This window comes from Setaria viridis, chromosome 4 (assembly GCF_005286985.2).
Source record: "Setaria viridis chromosome 4, Setaria_viridis_v4.0, whole genome shotgun sequence".
Taxonomy (NCBI): Eukaryota; Viridiplantae; Streptophyta; class Magnoliopsida; order Poales; family Poaceae; genus Setaria; species Setaria viridis.
In genome coordinates this window covers 21,535,652-21,558,105 of record NC_048266.2, presented here as the reverse complement: position 1 = coordinate 21,558,105, position 22,454 = coordinate 21,535,652, and the positions used below count along the sequence as shown (strand labels likewise).

The following is a 22,454-nucleotide window of genomic DNA, read 5'->3' as shown; positions in this document are numbered from 1 at the left end:
ATCCATGGTCGTGCTACTCGCGAACAACGAGTTCGTGGGCATGATGGAAATGGCCTCTGACGCTGGTTCCAACAATGGGAGCCATCACCCCTTGGGTGAGTGCTTCATAGCCGACGTGCACTCCGTGGGGTCCAACAATGACGGCGGCGAAGGGAGGCAGCGCACTCCCCCACCACACGCCGCAGCTACAGCCGGAGCCCTCGCCAGGGTCTCGGAGTAGCCTCGGCTGCCGAAGGGGCACGTGGTGCCCAATCAGGGGGTCGAGCACCCCCGCAGTGAAGGCGGAGCGCGTCAACGGGCGTGCAACATCCAGCGGTGCAACTGCGAGGATGAGGATCGTCCTCAACTCTTCGCACGCGCCAGCCAGAACATCACCGCCGCAGCGGCCCTACTCTGACGACTCCCCGAGCCAGCGATGCTCGAGGAGCGACAGGCCCACCAAGAGGTGCGCAACTTGCTTGAGTGCGTCGCAGTCCAGCAGGTGGAGAGCTCCACGTCCTGGCGACGTGGGCCCAACGCCAGTAGGGCAGCACCCACCGCACCTCCCGAAAGGCGTGGGGAGTCCATCCACCAGCCTCACCCTAGGGGGAACCGCGCCACGCCCACTCGATGGACCCCACCGCCTGCAGGTGGCGGAGCCCCATCTTTCCACCTGCGCGTTGTTCCCATCCACGATGCCCGTAACACCCTGGACGCGCGGAGGCACTCCCGCGCGAACAGGGAGGATGGAGCGGACCGTGGCTACCACATACACCGTGGTGGCCGCTACGATAGCGAAGAAGACCGGAGCCCGAGCCCCGATCCAGCGGGGCCTAGGGCCTTCTCCGCGCACATCCTGAACGCGTCGTTCCCGGCACGTTTTAGGTAGCCCACCAACGTGGCCAAATACTCCAGGGAGACGAACCCCGGACTTTGGTTCAGTGACTACCGGCTTGCTTGTCAGGCCGGTGGGGCAGATGACGACCTGTTCATGATCTGCAACCTCTCTTTGTTCTTAGCCAACTCAGCGCGAGCCTGGCTGGAACACATTTCATCGGGTCGGATCCAGAACTGGAACAACCTAAAGGAAATCTTTGTAGGGAACTTCCAGGGCACGTACATGCGCCCCGAAAATTCCAGGGACCTCTAGAGCTGCCGCCATGGGTCGGATGAGTCCCTTTGAGACTACATCCAACGCTTCTCTAGGAAGCGCACTGAGCTCTCCAATGTCGCCGACGCCGACATCATCGGAGCCTTCTTGGCGGGAACCTCCTACAGGCCCCTAGTCCACGAGCTGGGATGCAGGGGCCCACGGACCACCGAGGAGCTTCTCAACATAACCACCAGCTTCGCCTCGGGCGAAGAGGCCGTTGGGGTGATCTTTGATCGCTCCAAAGGCAAGGCAAAGCGGGAGGAGGATGCCGACGAGGGCCCCTCCAACTGCCAGCAGAAGAAGAAGAAGAAGCAACGGCGTGAGGCTCCCCTCGTGGCTGTTGCCAAGCGCAAACAGGGACAGCCACCTCCCGATGGCACCCCCGGCTTCTTCGACAAGTTGCTCAAGGGACCGTGCCCGAACCACGAGTTCCCCGCCAAGCATGCCTACAAGGATTGCAACCTCATGAAGAGGTACTTTGTGGGCAATCCGGTGAAGGGTGACTAGAGACGGAAGCCCAAATAAGAGAAGAAGGATGTCGGAGAGAAGGAAGATGGCTTCCCCAACATGGATGGCTGCTTCATGATCTTTGGCGGGCCAGCGGCCTATGACTCCGGGCGCCGCCGAAAGCTGGAACGCCACGAGGTCTACGCGGCTGACCCCGCTACCCCGACCTTCCTGGACTGGTCAAGGTCCGCCATAACCTTTGACCAATCCGACTACCCGGAGCATGTCCCGCAGCTGGGACGCTACCCCCTCGTCCTTGGGCAGATCGACCTACCCATCACTTGCGGGACTCCTTCCAACTTCAGGAAGGAGACCCTCACTTTCGAGGTGGTGGGCTTCCGCGGAACCTACCACCCATCTTGGGATGGCCATGCTACACCAAGTTTATGGCCATCCCCAACTACACCTACCTCAAGCTCAAGCTGTCGGGGCCCAACGGGGTCATCATCGTCGGCACGTCTTTCCAGAAGGGGTACGAGTGTGATGTCGAGTGCTGCCAGTACACCTTGGCCATCGCTTGCTTGGAGGACCACACGGTCCGACATGTGGAGGGCGCCGAGGACCTGCTCGACTCCAAGCAGTCCTCCACCTCCTTCGAAGCCACGAAAGCCATGAAGGAGGTCCCCCTTGACCCCAACGGTTCTGACGGCAGGACAGTGCAGATAGGCGCAGCCCTATCTCCCAAATAGGAAAGCACGCTCGTCGACTTCCTCCGTGCAAATAGCGACGTTTTTGCATGGAAACCCTCGGACATGCTGGGCATCCCGAAGGAAGTCGCCAAGCACTCCTTGAACATCAAGGCCGGCTCCAAACCGGTGAGATAAGGCTTGCGCCGCTTCGATGAGGAGAGGCGCAAGGCCATCGGTGAGGAGCTCCATAAGCTTTTGGTGGCCGGGTTCATCAAGGAAGTGTACCACCCCGAGTGGTTAGCCAATCCTGTTCTTGTATGAAAGAATAATGGGAAATGGAGAATGTGTGTTGACTATACGGGTCTCAACAAAGCATGCCCAAAGGATCCATTTCCTTTGCCACGCATAGATCAAATAGTCGACTCAACTGCAGGGTGCGAAACCCTTAGCTTCCTCAACGCGTATTCCGGTTACCACCAAATCGCGATGAAAGAGTCCGACCAGCTCGTGACCTCTTTCATCACCCTTTTGGGCCCTACTGCTACGTCATGATGCCGTTCGGCCTCAAAAATGCGGGGGCTACATTCTAGCGATGTATGCTCAAGTGTTTTGGGGACCTCATCGGGCGAACCGTGGAGGCCTATGTGGACAACATCGTGGTCAAGTCCAAGAAAGGCGACCAGCTCATCCCCAACCTTGAGCTGGCCTTCAAAAGGCTGAGAGACAAGCGCATCAAACTCAACCCTGAAAAATTCATTTTTGGGGTTCTGAGGGGCATGCTACTCGGCTTCATCATCTCCATGCGCAGCATCAAAGCCAACCCGAAGAAGATATCGGCCATCACCGATATGGGGCTGATCCAAAACCTGAAGGGAGTCTAGCGCATCATGGGATGCCTTGCGGCCCTGAGCCGCTTCATCTCACACCTTGGCAAATGAGGACTCCCCCTCTACCGACTCCTGAAGAAGACCGACCGCTTCGTGTGGACCGTTGAGGCCCAGGAGGCGCTTCACTGGCTCAAGCAAATCCTAACAAAGGCCCCAATTCTGGTCCCACCGACTGATGGGGAGCCACTCGTGCTCTACATTGCGGCGACCACCCAGGTGATCAGCGCTGCTCTAGTGGTGGAGCGAGAGGAGGAGGGACACGCCCTCAAGGTGCAGCGCCCGGTGTACTTCATCAGCAAGGTCTTGTCCGACTCCAGGACCCGCTACCCCCAAATCCAAAAGCTCATATATGCAGTCCTCATCACGAAGAGGAAGCTGCGCCACTACTTCACCTCCCACCCGGTGACGGTTGTGTCATTGTTCCCCCTCAGCGAAGTGATCCGGAATCAGGACGCCACAGGGCGGATCGCGAAGTGGGCGCTCGAGCTTATGGACCAGGGCATCACCTACGCCCCCCGAACAGCCATCAAGTCCCAGGTGCTCGCCAACTTTGTCATGGAGTGGACGGAGGTCCAAGCGCCATCGGCGCCGGAGAAGCAGGAGTACTGGACAATGTACTTCGACGGGTCGCTGATGAAAGCTCGCACCAGAGATACATGATCCGTCTCCACTTTCCCACGTCCAACAACATCGCCGAGTACGAGGCTCTTCTCAATAGGCTTCGCATCGCCATCGAGCTGGGCATCCGACGGCTGGACATCCGAGGTGACTCCCAGTTAGTTGTTGAACAAGTCATGAAGGAGTGGAGCTGCCACGACCCCGAGATGGCAGCATACTGCGACACGGACTGCCGGCTCGAGGATAAGTTTGATGGTCCTTAGCTCAACCACGTCGCGAGACGCTTCAACGAGGCAGCTGACGAGCTGGCAAAGGTGGTGTCCGGCCAGGGGCCCGTCCCCGCCGCCATCTTTATCAGCAACCAGCATAAACCCTTGATCTACTACGAGGAGCCGGGAAAGGTTGGCAACGCGCCACCTATCCCGGGCTCAGGAGCCAATCCTTATGAGGAGTCAAAGGAGGTCGGCAGCACTCCACCTGTCCTGGACTCGGAGGCCGACCCCTCCGATCTCGAGGTCATGGAAATCGACACGAATCCAGCAGAGGGGCCCGACCCCCCACCTCACTGGAGAGCCCCATACCTCGATTATCTCATCTATGAGTTGCTCCCGACGGACTAGACAGCGGCGCGAAGGATCGCCTGCCGCATCAAATCCTTTGTCATCATCAACCAGGAGCTCTACAACCGGAGCCATACCGGCATCCTACAATGCTGCATCCCGATCGAGCAAGGAAAGGCGCTACTCCAGGACATCCACACCGGAGCCTGTGGCCACCACGCCGCACAAAGAACCCTCGTTAGGAACGCCTTCCGACAAGGCTTCTACTGGCCGACGGCGGTCGCTGATGCCACCTGCGTGGTGCGCACCTGCGAAGGGTGCCAATTCTTTGCGCGACAAACTCTTCTGCTTGCCCAGGCACTCCAGACCATCCCCATCACGTGGCCCTTCACAGTCTGGGGTCTGGACCTCGTCGGGCCCTTCAAGAAGGCGCCCGGGGGCTTCACGCACCTACTCATCACCGTTGACAAATTCTTGAAGTGGATCAAGGCTTGACCGATCACGCAGATCAAGTCCGAGCAGGCGGTGCAATTCTTCACTGACATCATCCATCACTTCGGAGTCCCCAACTCCATCATCACAGACAATGGCACGCAGTTCACCAGGAAGAAATTCCTTAGGTTCTGCGATGATCACCTCATCCGAGTAGACAATGCCGTAGAAGGGTTCTTCATAGGGCTGGAGCCGCTTGAAGTTGAAGTCCATGTGCTTCAAAGTCTCTGTGAAGACAATGTTAAGGCTGCTGCCACCGTCGATCAGCACGGGGAGTACGGCTCGGTCTATGGTCACCACCAGTGCATAGGACTCGGGATCTGGGATGTGGACCCAATGATCTTGCTTGGAGAAGGTTATGGGTTGCTTGGACCAGCACAGATATTGGACTGGTTGTATCGAGATGAGGTGCACCTCTCGCTCACGTAGCTTCTGCTTGTGGTTGCTGTAGAAAGCGTTGGGGCCGCCCACGATGATGTTGACCTACCACTCCGGTCGCTGGAACTCCCCATTCTGGTTGGCACCGGGCTGGTGGGCATCTTGGTGTGGCAGGTCGTGGCACTCCTCTCAGTTCTACTCATCGCAATCGTCACAGCAGCAGTCGCGGTCGTCGTTGTAGCTATCACCGCGGCGGCGATCGTCGCGGTTGTTGCGGTCATCATGGTGGTGGTAGTCGCGCCTATGGTCATCCCATTAGTAGTCGTTGTCGCAAGGTCGCTTGTACTCCACCGGGGCGCCAAGCTCTTTCTTGAGGACTGTGCAGTCCCGAAGATTGTGGCGTGCGTCCTTGTGGAAGGGGCACAGAGCGTTGAGGGTTTCGTCAAACTCTTCTCGGAGGAAGGAGGATTTCCTAGCGGGATCGTCTTCAGTAGTGAGGTGCTCTGGGGCCCTTTTCTAGAGTTGGGGATCCGGTCGTGCTGTGTGTTCATCATGGGCCCGCTGATCGTACTCGTCATTTTGGTGATGCTTGCCACCCTGGAACTGTACTTTCATCGTGTCCTCTATGATTGCTTGCTTGTTGACAACTTCCATCATCTGCCCGGCCATCCTGGGGGCAGCCTCGTACATCTTGCAGAATATGGTACGATTCATCAGGCCGGAACGGAAGTACACAATCATGTCATGATCTTCAACGTCGGCTAGCCTGTTGTGATTCTCAAAGAAGCGGTTAATGTACTCCTGGATAGTTTCTCCAAACCTCTGGTGGACTTGGCCAAGTTTCTACGTGTTGCCAGGTCTATTATAGGTAGCTGGTAATTCTGAGTGAAAGCTCTAGCGAGCTAACCCTAGCTATCGATGCTATTCGGAGGGAGATTCTCTAGCCACAGGAGCGGAGGAGGACCCATCACCACTGGGAAGTAGGCGGCAATCTGGTCGTAGGTGCCATTGGCGGCTTTCACCGTGGTGTTGTACGTCTTGAGCAAGATGGTGGGCTCAAAGCAACCATCATACTTTTCATTGATGGCCGGCTTGAATGTGGCTGGCCAATCGACAGCCCTGAGGCATAGAGTAAAGGCGGCAAAGCCATGAATCATCAAGTCGTCGTTGTCGTCGAGGTAGTACTCAACGGGTGGATCCCTGAGGCATTTCCATTATTGCACCTGGGTAGGTCGTAAGCATATTTAGGGGTGCCGTACACACGGTCGTAATCGGCGCGGCGACGCATCTCATCCTCCTGACAACGACGATCCTAGAGTTTAGCATCACGATTGAGTCTAGGAGCGTCGTAGTCGTGGTTGTACTCGGCGCGGTGCAAGAGCTCATTCTCGTCACGCTCATTGTGGTGATTGTTGAGGTCAGGGTGGAGGTCGCAGTAGTTGCGGAGGTTGCATAGCTCATCACGGAGATCACGTTGCCAACCTGGTCGGCTGAGGTCCTCATCATCGCCTTTCCTGCGGTGGCAGCGGTTGTTGTTGTTGTTACGCTAACGGTTGTTGTTGATGTTGTCATTGGCGGGTGGGTTGGCATTTTGCTCCACCTCTTCTTCGAGGATTGGCTCCATCCAACCTCCCGCAAGGTTGCCTCGGTGGTGGTCAGATCTGCTATGCCCGGATCGGCTTCAGGAGTGCCAAGTGGCTGTGGACTAAGAGTGTGCGGGTCAGCTGTTGGCCTGCTCCTCGATCTGGGCATTGGCGACTTGGAGTCGCACCCGGATCCGCCGGACTTGGTCCGAGTCTGGGAGATTTTCCAGGTCGGTGTACATAGCCCCAAGGTTGGACTAGGGTGTAGAGAAGATGCTGTGGCCGGCTAGTAGATTGCGGGCACGTGCAGGGCGCCTGCGTCTATCCTGAGCGCCGCCCTGTTTGGCGTTGTCGCGGTCGTTGTGCAGCGGTTGGCGCTGGTCGCCTGCTGCCTCCGTGTCGGTAGCAGGTTGCTACTGGGCGTTGGCTTGTTCTTGTTAGTGTTGTGCTACGTGGTCCTGGTTCCTAGTGTTATGGCCTTCTTCTTGAGAAGAAGTTTCACCATCCCGGTGTAGTTCATCAGCACAGACCACGAAGGCTTCACGATCTGGCGTGGGGGAGTTGCTCTCGTAATCGCTTCCATGGGGATTTGACGTTAGGATGGTGCGGGGCACCTTGAATTCACCACAGTTCAAAAACTAGGCGGGTTCGAGTGGGTCTCTAGATTGGATCTGGGAAGCCTGGTTGAGTTTAACGGAGTACACGATAGCCGAGTTCCGCAGACCAAAGGCGACATGCGATGAACCCTAGGCCAACCTTGTTGAATGTTGCGCCAGCTTAGATAGATCTATAAACTCAGTAATAGTACTGTTGATGTGATCTAGCCCCGCGATCAGGTCGAAGGGCTTGGGTGGACGGCCAATAGCGAGTAGATCTGGAACCCTCTCGGAGAGAGAGAGAGATCGCTGACTTGCTGGGCAAGCAGCGTGACGATCCTTGGGTGGAGAACTTGTCCCGCTAGAGCTGATCTGATGGAAGCCGAGCTGGCACTGGGCATCGAGTTGATGGAAGACACCGAGTCGACGAAAGAAGTGGTCTGATTAGAATCCGCCGGCATGTTCCCGAAGCAAATATGGATCAGGTTGGCCATGTAGTCCTTCATGCTCTCGGGTAAAACAATGCTGGAATGGGATGCCATCGAGCTTGTTGGAAAGGATCTCACAATCACCCCTACCTGGTGCGCCAACTGTCGGATTTATAAGCCCCGCAGTCCACCAGGGGGTTACCCAAGTGGTTGATTTGTAGGTGAGGGTGATTATGAAGAACTCAAAGATGATCATGAGAACACGAGGGACACAATGGGGTTTTAGAGAGGTTTAGGCCTCCGGATAGTAATACCCTACATCCTGTATGCTGGTGGATTGTATTGCTCAATGGTTCAGATGACGGGCCCTCCTCGGGGGGAGGGGGACTTTAGCCGCCTTATATAGGTTGACGACCTAGGGTTACAAGTCAGTTTGAATCTAATCTACTCGGTAGTTATATGGAATGTAATATGAGTTGGACTACAATATGTGTTCCATGATTGTCGGTGTTTTAGACCGGCAACCCACCTAGGGGGTACCCTAGGTGGTCTTTTGTGTGGCGGGTGTCGTCGAAAATCAAGGAGCCGATGGTGATGTAAGGAACACGATTTAGACAGGTTCGGGCCACTGGATCGCGTAATACCCTACGTATTGTGTGTTGATTGTATTGTATTGTAGATGAGTTGTTTGGAGGAGGGTCCCTGCCCGCCCTTATATGATCGGGGGAGCAGAGTTACAGGGTAGAAACGTAGTCAGGTACGGTTACAGAGTCCTACTCGGTGTAGACAGAGTAGTTTCCTTACATATTCCACCTAGTCTTTAGGAGTCCGGGTGGGCCACATTCCCCTGTTGCATAGCCCCTGAGCCCTGATCATGTCCGAGTACGCCGCTGAGCGGGCTGTACAGGGCCTACTCGTGGGCCTAGGATGTATGCCCGACAAGCCCCTGAGTACTTTGTAGTTGAGTCGAACAGTTCTGAGTACTCAGAAGTCGTTATCCGAGTAAGTCCAGATGCTTACCAATTGGTTGTTGTGATGTCTTCAAGTACTCGAGTACTATCACGTGGTTGGAAGGTACTCTTCACCTGTCTTTGCTTCCAGTCACTTTTGCCTTGGAGATATTGTATGGTAGCGTGATGCCAATCGCACTCCATATGGAGTAGCCCCCGAGCCTTAGGTTGAATCGAAGAATCAGGCTGAGGGTTAATCCTGTGTTTTGATTTTTGGCTTTAGTAGTCTTCAGAAAAAAGAAAACTTTGTCCAGTGGGTACGGTATCTACAGCCCCCGAGCACTTAGGCAATTACTCGTAGTCGATGAAGTGGTCAAACCTCTTGGTCAGAGTATCCATTGGGAATTATGGTGATAAATTTGATTTATATCTGACCATTGTTTAATTGACGCTTGGAATCCGGAGGTGATGGAGATATAACGGGGTGGGCCCAGTACGTTCTTTTTTAGTAGATCTATTTTGTGTGTGTGATGCCAAGGAATCAAACCCAGCACCCGCTACTTCACAACATAGGTGGCTTACCATTGGAATACTAGTTTGGACGTGTTAAGAGTTGCGAACATTATTTTCTTATTGGAATTTTTGATCATTCATATGACCCTTTCACCGTGCCTGTGTGCTGCCACCTAGATCCAATCTTGAGTTTGTGCAGGGGCTAGGAACTGCGGTGGATCGCTCCGGTGCGCGGGTAGCTGCGGTGGACCGCTTCTGCGGGTAGCTGCTCCAGCTACAACTCAATGCTTCCGCGGGCAGCTGTTGCGGCGTAGCTGCTTCCATGGGCAACTGCTACAGCTTCGCTACTCCGGTGGGGAGCTGCTACAGCGGGCCCCTACTGCGGCGTAGGTGCTTCGGCGGGCAGCTGCTGCGGCCTGTTCTGCTGCTGGCTTCGGCTGCGAGCTTCGTCAGCTGCGGGTGCCTACACTGCAGCTACTTAGAGGTATTGTCCTCTCCCATTGCTTGCAATGCATAGCTTTTCATAGCTGTGTAGACATGGCTAATTAGAGGTAATTGTTGTTGTATTCAGTAGATGGATAGAACATGGATTCATGCTACTCGGTTCAGTGATGCCTTCACCAATGGTGTTGATCAGTTTATGTCTTTTGTTCAAGACAGATTCCATGAGGATGATGCTATACTTTGCCCATGTTACAATTGTCTGAATTAGTCTTCACGGAGTCAGAATGATGTGCATGACCATATCTATCTCTTTGGGATGTCAGCTACATATACTCGGTGGGTACACCATGGAGAAGGTGTTGATGTTGAGATTATGGAATATGTAGAGGATGCAAATGAACCTGATCATCTAGGTGATGTGTTGGATATGGATGAGCCGAACAATGAAGATGAGGGTACGACAGAGATACTTGCAGACCTATATACAGCTACAGAAGAAGATGGACAACAACCTATGTTTGTAAAAGTTCTTGAAGATGCAAAACATGCTCTTTGCCCGGGTTCTATTCAGTCTAGGTTCTCTTTTCTAGTAACATTGCTAAATATAAAGCCGTATCAGCAGCCCGCACGATGATGCAATCCCAAAATTCTACCTGATATAAAGGCCGAGATTACAAGACTGATTGAAGCGAAATTTATTCGGCAGTGCCATTATGCCGAGTGGATCTCTAATATTGTACCCGTATACAAGAAAAATGGAAAGCTGCGCGTATGCATTGACTTCAGGAACCTTAATCAGGCTATGCCAATGGATGGGTATCCAATGTCGACAGCCGATGTGTTGATAGATGCCGCCACAGGACATAAAGTCATCAGTTTTATGGACGATAATGCTGGGTACAACCAAATATTAATGGCCGAAGAAGATATTTCAAAAATGGCTTTCAAGTTCTTGGGCCACCTCGGTTTATTCTAGTGGGTAGTAATGACATTTGGATTAAAGAACGCCGGCGCTACATATCAACGGGCTATGAACTACATCTTCCACAAGCTCATTGGCATCCTGGTGGAAATCTACATCGACGATATCGTAGTCAAATCAAAAGGGCATCAAGAACATCTGGCCGATCTCCAAGAAGTGTTGGAGTGCACGAGGAAGCATGGGTTGAAAATGAACTCAAACAAGTGTGCATTCGGTGTACCGGCCGGGCAATTTCTGGGGTTCATGGTTCATGAGCGCGGGATAGAAGTCAACCGAAAAATCATAGAGGCCATCAATAAGGTCATGGCCCCACAGAACAAAACTGAATTGCAGTCCCTAATCGGCAAAGTCATTGCCCCCGGTTCTTTTTTTATAGCGCAAGGAGAGCTCGGGGTTACAGATGACTCAGATGTGAGGAGAAGTAAAAGAGATAAGCTAAGTAAAGTGAAAATACAAGGAGAGGGATCAAGTCCCCGGGTCGCCGCCTCCTGCTCTGGCCTTTGGCCCTTGTCAGCACGTCCACCGGAGGGGGGCGGCTGCCTTTGGATCCTGTCGACGATCCCCTGGCGACCGTTGCCACCGAGCATGATGATGGTGTTCGGTTATGGCAACTGTGCACGTCGGGGAAGACGGCTGACCCCTGTTGTCCTGCTTGCGGCCCGTGGAACACGGACGTCGCATCCCTGTTGCCAGGTACGCGGGGCATGAGAGCGGGCAGAACTCCCTCCTGTGCCAGGCGGTGCAGGCCATGAGTGTCTCTTGACGAATCAGGGGGAGCTGCAGCCACTGTAGCCTATGCGGTCGTGGCTACAGTGTCCCACCCGGGTACTTGTGGCGGTCACGTCGAGGGGCGCGGGCGCCTTTTTGTGCGTCAGCGCCGCGGCTCATTTATGGCAAGATCGGTGAGGGGCCCACGAGATCCACACCCTCATCTGTCAGTCTGCGCCTGAGGCGGATCCCTATCCTGTGGGCTCGGATGAGTCTGACCCTCCCATGCCCGGGGTCGGACGAAGTGGAACCTTGCAGCGAGGGGTCAGGCGCACCCGACCCAAGAACCGTGGGTCGGGCGAGGCGGAGTTTTGCTGTCGAGGGGCCGAGGGTGTCCGACCCCGGGGCTTTGGGTCGGGCGAGACAGAGCGTGATGTTCCCCGCTCATGCTGGGCCGGCGGCAATCGTTGTTACCGCAGGTGGGCCTGGGCCTTCATGATTGTTGTTTTAAGGGTCATTAGGAGGTCGTTAATATTTCCCCCCAACAATTGGTGCCCTGCTCAAACCCGCCTCCTGGAAAGGTACGAGGAGCAAATTCTTATGAGTATAATACAAATGATTAAGTCTGATGACATGTGGTGATTGCCGTACTGTGGCGGATCCACTTCGGATTAGCTTGATTAAACATGGTTAGGTCGCCTAACACGCGACACTCATGCCTTAGCCAAGTTAACACGAAGTGCCGTCGGATTTCATCCGATTTAACCACTTGAACAGGACTGAGTTAGCAAACTCACACGAAGGTGAGCGGTTCCAGAGAATACAACAAGTCCACTGAGTTAAACAAATTTGGCCATTCAGCTCAACAACAAAACAAAATCAAAGTTTTACACGGTTCAAAAGGAAACAGCAGAAGGTAAAACAGCGGAAGCTAGACGCAGGGGTCGGACGTCCTTGGTGAGGTTAGCCAAGACGTCAGTGATCCCTCTCCTCGCCGTCCGATGAAGGATCCCACTCGACCGTCCAACCCGGAGGGAGTTGGGGCGGCCAAGTGCCCACAGAAGAAGACTCGGGAGCAGCGACTTCACCTGAAAAAGAAAAAGCCACAACAAGGCTGAGCTACTAAGCTCAACAAGACTTAACCAACCGGGAGTAACTACTCCACCACTTCTAGACATGCAAGGCTCTTTGGCTGAGGGGTTTGTTTGCCAAAAGCACTATGTAGATCCCTATTTTCAAGTTTTAGGTCAGGTTCTAAGTTCATTACCCGGTCTAAGTTAGCAACTTACTCTAAGCAAACATAGAACCAACCAAAAGGTATATACAACCATCATCAAGACCATGTGATCATTAGATTCCTTTATTACTCAGGGTAGCATAGCGATCAAGTAGTCTCAAACTGTGAGAGGCAGACGAATCGATTCGAGTTCTTTAACCATGCATGGTGAACCTAACCTCACGACATCCGCGTACCATCGAGGGTCGCTTCCTGTGTCGGCCTTCCCCATCAATTCCCTAACCCGTGTCGGGCCCATTTACTTTGGTGCAATGTTCCACAGACCCAGCCTCTGCCGTTCTGTGACCACACTTGCCACCACGTGCGGCCGTAGGGGAAGCTCCGTTCCAAGGACAATGGGGCGACCGCTCACGTCTAGGTTCAATCCGGTACTCAGCTTCCTCATCCCATAATAAGTATGAGGTTAGTACTGTCAAACACTTGTTCATGAACACCACCACTGTCGGGCCTTAACAAGTTCCATAGACAGACGGAACGATCAGCCGACCACCAAAGAGTTAACCCAAAACCCAGCCCCGTCCATCGTCCTTATAGTTGTAACAGAAGGAGAACCACCCAACTCCTACAACTCGCGAGCGACAGGAAATCACTCGACTTTTACCACTCCTTATTAAGCATAGCAACTACTCGGACCCAACAGACTAGTATTCAGATCAAGGGATCTAAGTCATGCTTCTATGGTTGCAAACAACTCCTATACGTAAATGCACAAACAAGATGCAGAAGGCATGCGCAAGTTTGGGAAACTGGGTTTCATGCTCCGGGGCTTGCCTTCAAACAAGGAGGAGGGAAGCTGCTCTTCCGCTTGGGCGGCTTCAGCTTCTGGAAGCGGGGGCTTGGTTGCAGCTTCATCTTCTGGCGACAAGTGCAGCTCATAGAAGCCGTCGACGAGATGCAACTCTACACGAAATGCAATGCAGGGGGTTAGCATTTAGACGATTATTTCAACAGCAACACTTGTGAGTTTTAGCCCAAAAACTTTGTAGCAAAGCTACGGAAAAAGGTGGGGAAGTATACTTGGGTTGGTGGAGATCAAGATATAAGGGTCGGATGGGAAGGAACTTAGGATCTGACCCTTAAACTAGAGGGATAGATGTGCTGGGGGTCCTCAGACTTAACGCAGGGAAGTCCTCGATTTTTACACATATACCCTCAGGTCCAGAAAAAAGATACAGCCGAGCCCTCGGGCGAGGCGGAGAAAGGGTTGGCGAAACAGGTAGGTTCGGGTGAGATAGAGAAAGGGGTCAGCGGACAGACAGGGTCGGACGAAGCAGACAAGGGGTTAGCGGACAGACAGGGTCGGACGAGGCGGATAAGGGGTTGGCAGCTTACCTTTGTGTTACAGGTGAAACTTGGGGTCGGGAAAGAGCAGACTTAGGCGGAGGAACTGGAGCACTAAGATTTGCTGCGGCGATGTCCGGCGGTGCTCCGGTGGCGGCGGTGCTTCTTGTGGACCGCAAGCAAGTTCTTACACAGCGCGGAGGAGCAAGCGGCTGGGTGGATTGGAAAGGGCGGATGTGAAGCGGAGAGGAGAGTCCCTCAGGGACTTAGTGATGAGGACATCACATGCTCGGATACAACCATATTGGCATCTTTTGACTCCGAGGTGAAACAATTCTTTATCATAATTATATGTGATACATTTGATGAATTGATGCTGCACCATGATGTGTATTCGTTGTCAATTTCAGAAATACATACATGGATCAAAAATAGTGTTAAACACACATGGAAGGCATGGAGGACCAAAGAAGTAGATTGGGGGCCAAGTCCAAGTATTCCTAACGTCCTCCACCAGGCCAAGAGTCACTTTTGGCCCAAGGAAAGAAAGAGATCCAATCCAACACGTTTTGATGCTGGATTCGGACTACAGTTCTGGCCCAACTTGCAACGACCGCCACGACCTCATCCGGACTTCGTTTTGGGCGTTCAAGTACTCCTTGGAATCCTTATGAAGTCTATTTTCATATGGATCCGGACTCATGTCCATATCTGTTCTGAGGCGGCCGCAATCATCGAAATACTAACGAGAGGTTTTCTGTCCACAGGTGCTGCGTCGCCCTATTTTGGCCCGATGGGCCGTGTATCAAGTTGGGTCCATTATGGACGTGTCCTAGGGTTGGAGCACGACCCCAACACCCCCCTGGTCGTCCTCCTAGGTATTAATAAGGATTAGAGCCGCCACGAACAGATTGGGTTTTGTTTTGTTGAAAGTTTAGCCATTGCTACTTCCTTGTAGACGCGTGTGTCGACTAGACCATCCGTTCTACTCGATTCGGAACCCCAAATTTGTGATTTCAGATTGGTTTTCATCTCCATATTTGCAATTGAGTTGCTTGTTCTACTTGTTCTTCCTTGTTCTTCGATTGCTTGCAGGACGAGTGCCCTAGTGGCCGGGTGACGCGCTCCACAAGATCGCGGCAGCCATTGGAGGTGGTGTATCGGTTGCTAAGGTGCAGCTTGGAAGGCTGTAGTCGGGCCGTGAACGTCGTCTCCATCCACCAATCGAGTTATCCACGCCTCTCTCATCGAAAGATCGGGAATCAACCCTAGCAACCGATACACCACCTCCAATGGCTGCCGCGATCTTGTGGAGCGCGTCACCCGGCCACTAGGGCACTCGTCCTGCAAGCAATCGAAGAACAAGCAAGAACAAGTAGAACAAGCAACTCAATTGCAATTATGGAGATGAAAACTAATCTGAACTCATAGAGTTGGGGTTCCGAATCGAGTAGAACGGATGGTCTAGTCGACACACGCGTCTACAAGGAAGTAGCAATGGCTAAACTTACATCAAAACAAAACCCAATCTGTTTGTGGCAGCTCTAATCCTTATTAATGCCTAGGAGGACAACCAGGAGGGTGTTGGGGTCGTGCCCCAACCCTAGGACATGTCCCTAATGGACCCAACTTGATACACGGCCCATTGGGCCAAAATAAGGTGACGCAGCACCAGAAAACCGATCGGTAGTAAATTGGTCATTGCGACCGCCTAGGACCAGATATAGACTTGAGTCTAGATCTATATGAAAATAGACTTCATAACAAATCCGTGAAGTACTTGAACGCCCCAATCCGTGTCCGTATGCGACCGTGGTGACCATCACAAGTTGGTACTGTCCTGGAGTCCGAATCCAGCCTGCGCGAGTCCGTTTCCCTTTCGGTCTTCTCCATGATTCCTAACCAAAACAAGAGTGCACGCGTGTCCATGGTCTAAATAGGATGGACAGGAACTCAAGAGTGAATTTACTTGATGATTAAGTTGACGAGCACGGGCGCGAGTTATCGGACCAGAAACTGGTACTTGTGTAGGTGTGGATGTATCGTTGGTGTTGATGTCCTCATCATCCTCCCCTTCTTGCATTTGAGTCGTCCTCGACTCAAGCTCGTCTTCTTCTCCCAAATATGGCTTCAAATCTGTAATGTTAAATGTGGGACTAACCCCAAAATCGCAGGCAGATCGAGCTTATATGCATTATCATTAACTTTCTCCAAGACTTTAAAGGGTCCATCAGCCCGAGGCATCAATTTAGACTTTCGCAATTCAGGAAACCTATCCTTTCTCAAGTGCAACCAAACTAAGTCACCAGGTTCAAATATTAGTTCCTTTCTACCTTTATCACCGGCAAACTTATATTTAGCATTCATACGCTCTATGTTTTCTTTAGTTGTTTCATGCAGTTTTAACATCAATTCAGCACGCTTAGTAGCATCAAAATTTAATTTATCAGAAGATGGCAAAGGCATCAAATCAATAGGAGCACGAGGCAAGAAACCATATACAATCTGAAATGGGCACATCTTTGTAGTAGAATGCAGCGAACGATTATAAGCAAATTCAATGTGAGGCAAACAATCTTCCCACATCTTAATGTTCTTTTTTAAAACAGCCCGTAACATAGTAGACAATGTTCTATTGACAACTTCAGTTTGACCATCAGTTTGGGGATGACATGTAGTAGAAAATAAAAGCTTAGTTCCTAGTTTTCCCCATAAAGTCTTCCAAAAATGACTAAGAAATTTAGCATCACGATCAGAAACAATGGTGTTGGGCACACCATGCAAACGAACAATTTCTCGAAAGAACAAATCAGCAATATGGGTAGCATCATCAGTTTTATGACATGGTATGAAATGTGCCATTTTAGAAAATCTATCAACAACCACAAACACACTATCATGGCCCTTCCTAGTCCTTGGCAAACCCAACACAAAATCCATAGAAATATCTTCCCAAGGAGCACTAGGAACAGGTAGAGGCAAATACAAACCGTGTGGATTTAATCGTGACTTAGCCTTTTGGCAAGTCGTGCAACGAGCAACAAACCTCTCCACATCTCTTCTCATCTTTGGCCAAAAGAAATGACCAGCAAGGACGTCCTCCGTTTTCTTCACTCCAAAATGCCCCATCAAGCCACCTCCATGCGCTTCCTGTAGCAATAACAAACGAACGGAGCTAGCTAGAATGCATAGCTTGTTAGCTCTAAACACAAACCCATCACTAACGATGAATTTGTTCCATCCTTTTCCATCTTTGCAATGCAGCAACACATCTTTAAAATCAGCATCATTAACATATTGGTCTTTAATTGTTAATCCAAAGATTTTGTAATCAAGTTGATTCAGCAAAGTATATCTCCTAGACAAAGCATCAGCAATAACATTCTCTTTCCCTTTCTTGTGCTTAATAACATAAGGAAAAGATTCAATAAATTCAACCCACTTAGCATGTCTACGGTTCAGATGTCCTTGACTACGAATATGTTTCAAAGATTCATGATCAGAATGAATAAAAAAATTCTTTGGGCCACAAATAATGCTGCCATGTTTCTAATGTGCGAACAAGAGCATACAATTCCTTATCATAAGTAGAATAATTCAGAACAGGCCCGCTCAATTTTTCACTAAAATATGCAACAGGTTTACCTTCTTGTAACAAAACACCACCCAATCCAATTCCACTAGCATCACATTCAAGCTCAAAAGTCTTATTAAAATCAGGGAGTTGGAGGAGGGGTGCATGTGTCAACTTATCTTTCAGCATGTTGAAGGAGTTTTCTTGTACTTTGCCCCAACTAAAAGGCACTCCCTTCTTCGTGAGCTCATTCAATGGTGCAGCAATGGTGCTGAAGTCCTTCACAAAACGGCGATAGAAACCAGCAAGTCCTAGGAAACTCCGCACTTGCGTGATAGTCTTCGGTACAGGCCATCCCTGTATAGCTTCTACCTTAGCTTGATCAACCTCAATTCCCTGTGGAGTCACAACATAACCAAGAAAAGACACTCGATCGGTGCAAAAGGTGCACTTCTCAAGGTTACCAAATAAACGCACATCTCGTAAAGCATTAAAAACAGCACGTAAGTGATCAAGGTGGTCATCCATAGATTTGCTATAAATCAATATATCATCAAAATAGACCACAACAAATTTTCCAATGAAAGCACGAAGAACCTCGTTCATTAATCTCATGAAAGTACTAGGTGCATTAGTTAACCCAAAAGGCATGACTAACCACTCATATAAACCAAATTTAGTTTTAAAAGCAGTTTTCCATTCATCTCCTAATTTCATACGAATCTGGTGGTACCCACTACGCAAATCAACTTTGGAAAACACAACAGCACCACTAAGTTCATCAAGCATGTCATCCAATCGTGGAATAGGGTGTCGATATCGAATGGTGATATTATTGATAGCTCTACAATCAACACACATACGCCATGTTCCATCTTTCTTAGGCACTAAAATAATCGGAACAGCACAAGGACTAAGAGACTCACGCACATAACCTTTGTCGAGTAGTTCTTGCACTTGTCGCTGAATTTCTTTCGTTTCTTCCGGATTTGTCCTGTATGGCGCACGGTTTGGCAAAGATGCACCAGGAATAAGATCAATTTGGTGCTCAATCCCTCGTATCGGTGGCAGCCCCGCTGGGATCTCACTTGGAAACACATCAGCATACTCCTGCAAAATGTTAGCAACAACAGGAGGCAAAGAATGCTACATGTCGTGAACCAAAATCAAAGCATCCTTGCATACCAAAGCATAGGCAACAGAAGTGGAAGCAACCAATTCATTAATATCAGATTTAGTAGCAAGCAAGCAATGTCCTTTCAATCTGATCTCATCTTTCTTACTACTAACAGATTTGACATTTTTTTCGCTCTCGGTTTTAGTTTTCTTATCTTTAGCAACATCATCACGTACAATAGCTTCAGGAGACATAGGAAGCAAAAAAAATTTCTTATCATGGTGTATGAGAGAATACTGATTTGATCTACCATGATGCATACAATCCGTATCAAATTGCCATGGTCTACCTAGCAGAATATGACAAGCTTCCATAGGCACAACATCACATTCAACAACGTCATGATATGATCCAATAGCAAAATTAATTCGCACCAGTCTCGTTACCTTAACCTTACCACTATTGTTGAGCCATCGAATATGATATGGATGTGGGTGCGGTTTGGTTGCAAGTGCAAGCTTCTCCACCATATCGCTGCTAGCCAAGTTGTTGCAGCTACCTCCATCAATTATCAAACGGCATGAACGCTCTTTAATGACACACTTTGTTTGGAACAGTGTATGCCGCTGATTTTGCTCCGCCTTCTCCATTTGTGCGCTAAGCACACGCTGCACAATGAGGCTCTCATAATGATCTGCATCCTCTGCACCAATCTCTTCTTCTGGTTGTTCCTCACTACCTGCATGGTCAGTAGCAAGCAAACCAAGTGTATCTTCATCAAAATCACTAGCAGAGGAATACCCACCATCTTCTTTGACAACCAAAACACGCTTGCTAGGACAGTCACGCTGCACGTGTCCAAAGCCCTTGCATCGATGGCACTGAACATCTCTTGTTCTACCCGTGGATGCAACCGAAGTGGTACTAGTGGCTGGTTTCTGGGCAGTCTTGGTTGCTGAATTTGTGGGATTTTCTTTTTTGGAGATGGAAGTATGGACGTGGATGAAAGCTCCAAGGATGTGATTTGGTTAATAGTGGTAAACAAAACAAAGGAATTTGGAAAATCCAATCTGATTTGTGGAGAGAAACAAATAAACTCGAATCTGCGATAGTGACACAAACGTGACAAGAACTCGAAACTCTAAATGACTAGACGCTAAGACCAGCAACTTGACACGACGATGCAACCGTTAATTCAATAAGCCCTAACTAAGCAGTAATAGTAAAAGGCTCAAAGGGTTTTTTGGGATTATGGAGAACTAAGCTACTAATTTTTTTTGGCCTTTTCTGGACTATAGGAAATTAAAAACAGCAAAGAACTAGAAGTCTCTCACCGATAAACCTTGCTCTGATACCAACTGATATGAACCCGCTAGGATTGATTCCCGATCTTTCGATGAGAGAGGCGTGGATAACTCGATTGGTGGATGGAGACAACGTTCACGGCCCGACTACAGCCTTTCAAGCTGCGCCTTAGCAACCGATACACCACCTCCAATGGCTGCCGCGATCTTGTGGAGCGCGTCACCCGGCCACTAGGGCACTCGTCCTGCAAGCAATCGAAGAACAAGCAAGAACAAGTAGAACAAGCAACTCAATTGCAATTATGGAGATGAAAACTAATCTGAACTCATAGAGTTGGGGTTCCGAATCGAGTAGAACGGATGGTCTAGTCGACACACGCGTCTACAAGGAAGTAGCAATGGCTAAACTTACATCAAAACAAAACCCAATCTGTTTGTGGCGGCTCTAATCCTTATTAATGCCTAGGAGGACGACCAGGAGGGTGTTGGGGTCGTGCCCCAACCCTAGGACATGTCCCTAATGGACCCAACTTGATACACGGCCCATTGGGCCAAAATAAGGTGACGCAGCACCAGAAAACCGATCAGTAGTAAATTGGTCATTGCGACCGCCTAGGACCAGATATAGACTTGAGTCCAGATCCATATGAAAATAGACTTCATAACAAATCCGTGAAGTACTTGAACGCCCCAATCCGTGTCCGTATGGCTGTAGTGCTTGGGCACGAAACAGAGAGCAAGGCGGAAGGGCAGCGATGGCGAAGGGGATTCCGGCGGGGCTCTAGTATTCCCTTTTATAGCTGCGCGGAGGAAAGAGGGTTAGAGCGGCACGAAGACCGGGAAGAAGCGATGGAGTGCGCTGCCGAGGTGGCGATTGAGCAGCGGGGCGGCGGAGCAGGACTTCGGGGATGACACCATCGGCCATTGGGCACCGAAGATAGGGCGGCGCAGGCGCGGTTTTGCTGGTGGTTGAGATTTGGCGGAGGCGGGCGTCGTCATGCGGTGGATCTGATGGAAGTGATCGGGGGAATGACGCTAGAAGCGAGGGCGCACAGGTGAGAAGGTAGGCAGGCTGCGATCGCGCGGGCGAGTGCGAAGCAACAGATTGTCGGGGGCGCAGCTCTGACAGGGCAGAAAAGGAGCTGTCGCGGCCGGGGTCGGGGTTGGCGGAGGAGGAATCGTCGCGTAGCGCATCTGGGGCGGTGCGACGGTGGAAAGGCGGCGGAAAAGACGGGAGGCATCGGGCTCTGCAGCCGGGGTCCGGCGGGGTGATGATGGGCACGAGCCGCGAGGTACTGCAGAAAGGGTAGCAGAGGAGCTTCCGCTGCGATTGGGGAAGGGGCGCGAGAATCCATCCGGTCGTGGCCGGCGACAAGGCGGAGTGGCGGGTGTCGGAGAAGTTGAGCCAGGCGGCGGAGAAGCTCTGAGGTGGGCATGCTACTCAAGTGCGTCTGTCTCGGAGGATCTAGGGAAAAGATTTTGTGGGCCCACCGGTCAGTCTCGGTTGGTCCACTGCTCAGATTGAAAGAGATACTGTGGGGAGACTAAAAAGGATCCGGCGGTATAGGTTTGGGGTCGGCAGGGTTGGAACGGGGAACCAGCGGAGAGGGGTCGGATCTCAGGGGTCGGGACCGGGGGTCAGGACCAGAACTGAGGGTGAGCACTTAACTCGGGGTAACTGAGGGGGATTAGGGACTCGGAGTTGATTAAACTTGAAATATTTGGGGTTGGTCGTCACAGCCTACCCCCCTTAAAAGAATATCATCCCGAGATTCAGGTGTAAGAGGTAACTAGTGGGGGTGTGCAGTCCTTACCTCCTTGGCTGGGAAGAAAACCTTGGAAGTGCTTGTTCAGATACTCTTCTGTCTCCCATGTTGCTTCATCCTCCGTGTGGTTTCTCCAGAGTATTTTGTACATTTTCACCACTTGGCGTCGGGTGCACCTCTCCTTATGGTCAAGAACTCTGGCCGGGTACTCGGCATAGGTCAAGTCGGGCTCGATTTGAAGTTGCTCTTGCGCTAAGATCTCGGCTGGGACTTGGACACATTTCTTCAGTTGAGATACATGGAAAACATCATGTACGACCGACAGTTGTTCCGGGAGTTGGATCCGATAGGCAACTGGTCCACAAATTTCCACAATCTCATATAGCAAGGTAACGGGGAGCCAATTTCCCTTTTACTCCAAACTGTTGCACTCCTTTGGTTGGGGAGACCCGAAGATACACATGATCACCAAGGTCAAACTGCAGGGGTCTTCTTCTCCTGTCGGAGTAACTCTTCTGTCGAGATTGGGCAGCCTTGAGATTTGCTTGAATTACCTTCACTTGCTCTTCGGCTTCTACCACTAGATCAGGACCATAGGTTTGTCTTTCTCCAGCTTGTGAACAATTCAACGGTGTCCGACATCTCCGACCATACAATGCTTCAAACGGTGCCATCTTCAAGCTAGTCTGGTGGCTATTGTTATAGGAG

The 22,454-nt window shown here is 51.1% G+C and overlaps 1 pseudogene; it reads right to left on the bottom strand.

Moving 5' to 3' along the window:
- Positions 1-6,111: 6,111 nt before the first annotated feature.
- Positions 6,112-19,692, bottom strand: LOC140222611 (uncharacterized; annotated as a pseudogene).
- Positions 19,693-22,454: the final 2,762 nt, after the last annotated feature.